We start from the raw sequence: 9,578 nt of genomic DNA, 5'->3' as shown, positions 1-9,578 counted from the left end.
ACACACACACACACACACACACACACACACACACACACACACACACACACACACCTGTGTGTGTCACCTCAGTCGGGTGATGTGCAGTTTTACATGTCAGCATTCAGTGTAACTTATTTGAATATCAGTCGTGGGATTGTGTAAATTAAAAACATGTTTAAACATTAAATCTTCATAAACATATCCTGCATCTCTCAGCTATTTTAAAACAATTCACAATATTTATATAGAGAAGAGATTCAAAAAAAAAAACAAGTGCAGAATGAAATAGAAATGCAAAAGATGAAACAGCATCCTCAGGGAATGCTTATATATGAATAAAACACCTCAGTTCATATTTTTAAAAATAATTTTCACTGCTGATATTGTCTTTCTTGTGTGATTCTCTGAGGATGCTGTTTCATTTATTTTTCTTTCTGCACTTGTTGTTTTTTAATATCTCTCTCACACTGTAAATTGTTATTGTATTTAAATAATTTAATCATATAATATATACAATATTTAATGAGATATAAATGTTATTACATAAATATGAACATGTAAATACACAAATATCAAGGTGTTTCTATTTAAACACAATAATAATAATAATAAATATACATTTAACAACAAATAACATTTAAAATAATTTTTTTGTATTATTAAGTATATTTATTATTATTATTATTATTATTTAAATACTATATTTAATATTAAAATTTTAAATTTTAACTATAATATTTAAATAATAATTATAATTATAATAATAATTAACAATGGCAACAGTATATGTATTTATTTAAATGATTTAATCAAATAGAGACACAAATGTTTTATATATATAAAATATAAATTAAACGGTCAGTAAAAGTTGTAAAAACTAATTCTAAACAGCAGTGTTTTAACTACATATTTTATTAATAAACGGTAGACATAAAACGACAATCAGTGCACCTTTATTTGAACTGTTTAATTGCAATGAACTGTCTGGACAAATATATGTAGGTCAGTGTGTGTGATTATCGCTTCAGTTCACTCGACTGTAAAGCTGCGTTTGCAACACAACAAACCAACAAAGAATCAAACCCACAGCATCAGGTCAGAGGTCAGAGGTCACGCCACGCTGCTTTCAAACAGCTAGCTTGCTGCTTTCAGTGATTCGCTGCACAACACTGACCACAGACAGCACAAAACACACAGCAGCCGCCGCGGTCACTCGCTCGTCAAATACTCTGACTTTAGTGCTTCACAGCACACTGCAACAAAAGCAAAACCAGCGACATCAGACACGAGCGTTTCCCTCAAGACCAATTACTTCCTGATCCTCCTGAGACCCAGACCCAGTGGACAGAGACCGCCACAGCCACAGTTTTAAGTCTGGATGTCCTGTAACGAGCGAATGATTGGAGGTTTCACCGTGACCACTCCCTCTTCTGCTTGGTCTTTAAAGATGGCTGACATTCATTTAGTGGTCAAATTGTACATCCTTATGGAAATATGATAATATTTTCTTATTTAAATCAGATTAATTTTCAAATTGTTTGTCATAAAGCAGAATCTCAGGAAATCATTTCATGCATGTCCACTGTGGAGGACACCGGGACTAAAAGCATGTTTATTACACATTTTGGGAGACAAAACAATTGAATAGGAAAATAAATAAATATAAATATATAACGATTAATCGCGATTAATCGCATCCAGAATTAAAGTTTTTGTTTACATAATATATGTGTGTGTGTTCTGTGTATATTTATTATGTATATATAAACACACACATTAAGTACAGATATTATTATGAAAATCTGGCAAATTATTACTCCCATTATTACACTTCTTTTTCAACATGCTGTCCCAACAGCATATTAACATGCAAATAAGATACAGTGTATAGATGCATTGTGTTTAATGGGAAACCCAGTTAATGGAAATTTTACACACATATTGCATAAATCAAAATGTTATATCAAATCATTTTGTTATATATTTTATAACATGGTTGAGAATCATCCTTAAAGTTTGGTTTGCCTTTAAGTTTGCCTTTTCATGTCTATTCATTTTATTTTTTTTTTAGAAAAACTGAGCCCTGGTGTCCTCTACAGAGGACATAGCATAACATGAATAACATATCATTTTTCAAAAATGTTATTTTTCCTTTTTTTCTTACGCTCTAAACAATGTAACGATATGAAAAAATACTAAATTGACAAAGCTTTTTTTTCTTCTGGTTCTCTGGAGAATATTCATCTACATTAATCATGCTAACTGTTAAATAAAGCCTATCAGATGGACGTGTGTTTCTGCACAACATGGACAAACCCTCAGGAGCTCAGACCGAACACTCGAGCTGCTTTCTCTGATTAATAATACATGATCCTGACCGCTCTGTGTGTGTGTGTGTGTGTGTGTGCGCATTTACAGAACATCACACCTTCAGCACGAGTTTATCTCCCATAAATCAGTTTATTACAGTCATAAAGCTGGAGATAAAAGCTGCACAGGTTCATAAATTTGATCATAATGTTTATAAAGCTCAGATGAACCACAAACACAGCTGAGCTTCTGAGGATCGGCTGCTCTGGTGTGCAGTGTCTGCTTGTGAATGCATTTCTATTGATGTTGAATGAAGATAAACTCAATTACACCATAATCTTAAACTACCACTACTAACAGAGATTTTCATTTTTACATTTAAAATTAAAAAAAGTTGTGGGCCAGTTTGCTGGTGTAGCACAACCCCAGGTTCTACTATATTTGTGAGGACCACATTTCTGAAACAAGTACACAAGCACACATATAATATTTCATTTAAAATAGTATAGTGCTTATAGCATACATATAAGCCCTGTATCATTCTAGACATGTACCATGGTCATATATTCTATAAATACGTACTGTTCAAAAGTTTGGGGTTGGTAAGATTTATTTATCTTAAAAGAAAAAAATATATAGCTTGCATTTTTTGTTTACAAAAGCTGTATAGCTACATTACTGATGCAATTTAAATGTAAAAAAAATGATAATAAAAATATAAAAAAAGAGTCAGAAAGTAAATAAGTCAAAATAAAAAAAAATAAAGCAAAAAGTCAATAAGTGAGTAATTATAATTATTTGACCTTTTAATTAATGATTTAGAATTAATTTCTAAGAAGCTGCTTTAAAATGTGTTGTAAAAATGCTTTCAAAATACATGTAAACTGAATTGAAAATTCAAATAAATAGTCATATCTATCTGTCATTTAAATAAATAAACAAACTAACAAACAAACAAATAAATAAATACACTTGATTTATGCTAGCATTCAAAGTTTGGGGTCTGTAAGATTTTCTTTTAATGTTTTTTTTTTTTTTAAGATGTCTTTTATAATCACCAAGGCTGCATTTATTTAATCAAAAATATAGTAAAAACAGTAATAACATGATATATTATTACAATTTCAAGTAACTGTTTTCTATTTTAATATCTGTTAAAATGTAATTTATTCCTGTGATGCGCAGCTGTATTTTCAGCATCATTACTCCAGTCTTCAGTGTCACATGATCTTCAGAAATCATTCTAATATGCTGCTTTGCTGCTCAAGAAACATTTCTGATTATTATCAATGCTGAAAACAGTTGTGCTGCACAATATTTTTGTGGAAACTGCGATACATTGAATTTTTTCAGAATTCTTTGATGAACAGATGAAAAAAAAACTGCATTTATTTGAAACAGAAATCATTTCTAACATTATAAATGTCCTTATGGTCACTTTTGATGCTTTTAATACATCCTTGCTGAATAAAAGTATGAATTTCTTCTTACTGTCCCCAAACTTTTGAACAGTACTGTATGAATGTTGATTTTTCTGACTCTGGACTCGTCTCCAGCGGTCGGTCATTAAAGCTCCTGAAGGCCGAGCGTCTGCTGTCACACACAGAGGTCAGAGGTCAAACTCCCTTCAGCTCTGAGACTCTGCACAGGTGTCAGTGAGGTCAGAAGACATCAGAGGAACAGACCACAGCACAAACTCACCGCAGGCTTCCCAGGAAGAAATGCCAAGCTTGTGTTTTTGTTTACGCACTTACAAGAAATCTTCAAAAATACCTCTAAACAGAGCTGTACAGCTGTCCAAATGGCCTGTACGACGACTTCTGTTTTTCTAGAGGAGAAGACTCAGGTTACGCACTACTGATGAGATTTATAAATAAAGAGTCAAAACAAATAAGTCAATTAAATAAATTCGTCAATAAGTAAATAAATAAGTTAAAACAAGCAAGTCAAATAAATAAATTAGTCAAAAAGTGAATATAAATAAATAATAAATGTCAAAATAAACAAGTCAAATAAGTAAAAATAATAAATAAATCAATAAATGGAACATGCATTACTGATGCGATTTAAAAAATAAATAATTTAACAATAAAGCATGAAAATATAATGAGTAAGAAAGTAAAAAAGTCAACAAGTAAATAAGTATAAATAAATAAAATATTTCATAAAAGTCAATAAATAAATTAAGTAGAAATCAAGTCAAAAAGTCAATAAGTAAATAAAATAAAAAAAGTCAAATAAAGAATATAATAAATAATAATAAATGTATCTATCTGTCGATCTACCCGTCTCTATATATCTGGAAACAGTATTGCTGATTCTTATTAACCTGTATAAATAATGTTAACATTCAATGATTATATACTTTTTAAACAGTGTGAAACTTGTGAGAATGAAAATAACCCAGTATAATTCTTTGAGGCATGTGCTAAAAACATATTCCTGTAGAAATATCACAGATCACATGCTAACAGTCAGTAAATGAGGCCTAATGAAGCTTCTTAATGTGTTCTGCTCACACACTCCTGTACACACATCTGACCTTGACAAGGAGGACGCGTTTAGAAGTGTACACACACACACACACACACACCAGTGCCTCTCATTACATGACCAAGTTTCCATGACCTTCAGCACAAACACTGCTCCAAATAATTGTCATAATGAATAAATAAATCAATAGATAAAAAAAATTAATATTACAAAACAAAATATATGTATAAATAAATTACAATATAAAGTATTTAAAAAACAAATCTGATATATTTTTTTAATATTACACATTCAGCCATGTGTGTATAAATATTAAATGTAACCATTTCATTTTCATATATACATACAAATTGACAAATATCTGATATACATTTTATATTTATCTGATATACATTTTATCCCTATAAAATATTTTAAAATCTGGAAATATTCTGAAAATCTTTTACTAAATAACTAAAACTTATTTTTATTTTAATGGTGTGCTTTAAACATTTCCAGACTGTTTGTTTCCAGGGTTTTCTCATGCTGCGCTTTAGTGTTTGCTAACAGTAATAATGATGGGTTTGTGTAACGGACATGACCTGATATCAGCCTAATTACACGACATTCACACAACCTCCTGACTGCTTCATCCAGCAAACACACAGAGAGCCGATTAACCGCCGCCCGGGTGTGATTTCCTACTAAAGTCACATTAAAGTCATCACAGTAACAGATGCTGTGTTTCTCTGCTCTGATCCAGACACAATTAAACGCTCAAAGCAAACAAACTGGATAAAGCCCAATCCATTAATCCTGAAGCGCGTTTCCACTGACACAGAGCGAGCGTTTTCAATTCATTCCTATTAGGGTTGCAAAAAGGTGGAAAATTTCCAGTAAATTTAGGAAACATTCCAGGATTATGTGGAATCTTTCAGGGATTTTTGGAAAGTTTCCGGAAATTTTCCACCCCGTTGCAACCCTAATTCCTATGGAAGCTGAGCTTAAACGCTCGCGCGGTGCACTATTAAAAGCGTCGAGACTGAGCGGCTGAGCATTCCTCGACTTTATGCAAATATTGAGCGAAAAACGCCGGTTGAGAACCAATCGCTGTGAAAAGTAGGCAAGGCAAGATTTTGCCGTATGTTTCCGAGTGTTTGCTGAACTGGTGGATTACTGAGATCACTTGTCGTTGAAAAAGTCATAGCAAAAGAAAATGCACTTTGCATGCTTTCATTATATGTGACCCTAGACTACAAAACCAGTCTTAAGGGTCGATTCTTTTCTGGAATATGAATACATAATCTTTCCATTGATGTATGGTTTGTTAGGATCGGACAATATTTGGTCGAGATACAACTATTTGAAAATCTGGAATCTGAGGGTGCAAAAAAATCTAAATATTGAGAAAATCATCTTTAAAGTTGTCCAAATTAAGTTCTTAGCAATGCATATTACTAATCAAAAATTAAGTTTTGATATATTTACAGTAGGAAATTTACAAAGTATCTTCATGGAACATGATCTTTACTTAATATCCTAATGATTTTTTGGCATATAAGAAAAATCGATAATTTTGACCCATACAATATATTGTTGGCTATTGCTACAATTACTTAAATGCCGCTGTGCATCATTGTTTTATTGTTGTACTAGCTTTATGTCAGATAAATAATAATAATAATAAACATCAAAACAATGACTTCTAAAATATAATAAGTGAAATGAATCTTGTCTCTTGGAAAGCAGTGGTTGTCCTCAGCGCTGAGGTTGTTATGAAGTTGGGAAATGACTGGAGGCAGGAAATGGAGCTGTCAGAAGACTTCCCTTTCATCCTCTTTCACTTCCTGTTCTGTGTTCTCCTCAAACACAGCGTCAGACCAGAGCATGTTACCCATCAGTCATAAACGAGCGCCTGTCCATTCACATCTCAACACAAGACTCAGAGTATTTTACATAAAAATATGGCTAATAAATCTGCTTTAGGACCAATACGATTTTTTTGGATTGTGAAAAAGCAAACTCTGTCTATGCAAGACTAAACATATATATTCACTGTTCAAAGAACCAATCAGCTCGCTCGGACAGACTGCAGGCAGCCAATCGCGTGGCTTCCCTGAGATCTCAGACGAGTATTCAGTTCATCATGAGTTGGAGACACAAATCATCTCCTGTTGTCTTCTGAACGAGAAGAGCTCATTAAAGATCTACAGGTGAAGCCTCATAAATCAAGCGTGAGCTGACGGCATTGTTATGAGTGTGTGTTATATATGCATGCAGATATAATATAAACACACAACTGACTGAGCAGAGAGAAGCTTTATCCTCATCAGCCTCACAGATGAGAAAGTGTGTGTGTGTGCGGGTGTGAGATTGGTATGCAGGTCACATACTCGCACGGACACAGAGAAACTGCAGGACCAGAACACTGTCGATGCTAAATACACACACACACACTTTCCATTCGACTTTTTTATGTTGAGCTAATGACAGTTTCTATCCTCTAATCCCACACACCTACATCAAACCTCAGACAAACCTTTATTGTATTCATATCAGCTTTCAAGTCGTCTAAGACTATTGGCTGATCTCCACCACACACACAAACACAGACACAGACACTCACACTCATACAGACACAGACAGACTCACAGACACAGACACAGACACAGACTCACGCTCACAGACACAGACAGACTCACACTCAGACACAGACACAGACACTCACACAGACACAGACAGACTCACACAGACTCATGCTCACGCTCACACACACACACACACAGACACAGACACAGACACAGACTCACAGACACAGACACAGACACAGACTCACAGACACAGACACAGACACAGACTCACAGACACAGACACAGACACAGACTCACAGACACAGACACAGACACAGACTCACAGACACAGACACAGACACAGACTCACAGACACAGACACAGACACAGACTCACAGACACAGACACAGACACAGACTCACAGACACAGACACAGACACAGACTCACAGACACAGACACAGACACAGACTCACAGACACAGACACAGACACAGACTCACAGACACAGACACAGACACAGACTCACAGACACAGACACAGACACAGACTCACAGACACAGACACAGACACAGACTCACAGACACAGACACAGACACAGACTCACAGACACAGACACAGACACAGACTCACAGACACAGACACAGACACAGACTCACAGACACAGACACAGACACACTCACAGACACTCATACTCACACAGACACAGACTCATGCTCACGCTCACACACACACAGACACAGACACAGACACTGACACAGACACAGACACAGACACAGGCACAGACACAGACTCACACTCACACTCACACTCACACAGCACTGATTAGAAATGAGAGCAGATGTGATTAGCATGGACTCATTCAGCTGCTCCAGACGGAGTCTGTTCTGACCTGAAGAGTCAAAACAAAGCTAACGTTCAGGCAAAAATGCATCGATGCACCACAGTCTGACAACAAAATACTCAATGCATTGATTCCAGAATTTAATAAATCAATTAATTACTAAAAATGACCCATTGTGTAACAGAGATCATCTCAGATTATACACAGCATGCTGACCGCGAGAGACTTAAAGCAGCACTATGTATCTTTTTCTGTGTTCAAAATTTGCAAAATGTATATAGTGAGCAAGTACATCATGAATTCATCTTCCAAACCGTGTTTTTGTCTTATTCCGAATCACCCATCACAGCTCCCTGCACTGTCCATCCCAGACACAGATTCAATGGAAACGCCCCCGGGCCAGGTGCCACTATTTGGCATTGCACATCGGAGGAGTTCAGTTACTGGTGCAGGTCTTTAAGGAGCTTATTTAATGATGGAAAATAGAGGACCTATAAAAAATACAGTACATAAACATAAATAACCAGATTAAGCAGCAACAACAATAATAATAAATATATATAAATCTATGAATATAATATAAAAAAAAAAAAAGTATAATATATATATATATATATATATATATATATATATATCAGAAAATTCAAAATGGTGGGAAAATATTCATTAAAGAAAATGACAATTGATTCAACATGACCCAAGGAATCACCGAAAATAATTTTGTTTCTAGCCCTTACGGTTCAAAAGTTAGCATAAACATGAGTGTAACTTTGGCCTGTTGGTGGCGCTAGAGAGTTTGAGTTAGAGACTCCAAATTTGCAGTTGTTAATGTTCAGACTGTCCTCTATCTGTGTGCCAAATTTCATCACTCTCCCGCAAGCAGTTCTATGGGCTGCCAGGAGGAAGAGGACGAAGCAGCACAGAAAACTTCCGTAATTACATCAATATAAAGTTATATATATATACACCAAAAAACAAGGAAAATATTTATGCATATACTTTCCTTTTACTGTGGAAAAAAAAAAAGTATATATTCTGTTAATGTTGCTGTATTTTATGTTCATATAATGAAAGTCAATGGGGTTTGGTGTTGTTTGGAACCCGGCGCTCTTCAAAATATATTTTGTGTTCAGCAAAAGAAAGTCATGCAGGTTTGAAATGGCATTAAAATAAGTAAATGATGACAGGATTTTCATTTTTGGGAGATCGGTCCCTTTAAGGTATTGATTTAGGATTAATACTAAGGTACTGGTGTCACAGCAAAGAGAACGTTTTGTTACTGAGCCAAACCCATTGTGTGTGTGTGTGTGATCCAATTTCTTTTTTTAATATGGAGCGAATTGATCCAGCTCCCTCTCATTAGCACTTTAGCTCTGAGCTGGTGCCTCAAACACACACACACA

The 9,578-nt window shown here is 34.7% G+C and overlaps 1 protein-coding gene across 1 annotated transcript in view; it reads right to left on the bottom strand.

The window, feature by feature from the left end:
* LOC107696722 (phosphofurin acidic cluster sorting protein 1-like) overlaps positions 1-9,578 on the bottom strand; it is a 63,834-nt gene that overhangs the window by 30,585 nt on the left and 23,671 nt on the right. The gene's annotated exons all lie outside the window — the stretch shown is intronic.

This window comes from Sinocyclocheilus anshuiensis, unplaced genomic scaffold (assembly GCF_001515605.1).
Source record: "Sinocyclocheilus anshuiensis isolate Anshui unplaced genomic scaffold, SAMN03320099.WGS_v1.1 scaffold1091, whole genome shotgun sequence".
Classification (NCBI taxonomy): domain Eukaryota; kingdom Metazoa; phylum Chordata; class Actinopteri; order Cypriniformes; family Cyprinidae; genus Sinocyclocheilus; species Sinocyclocheilus anshuiensis.
The sequence above is the reverse complement of the archived record's forward strand: the minus strand, read 5'-3'. Positions and strand labels throughout refer to the sequence as shown.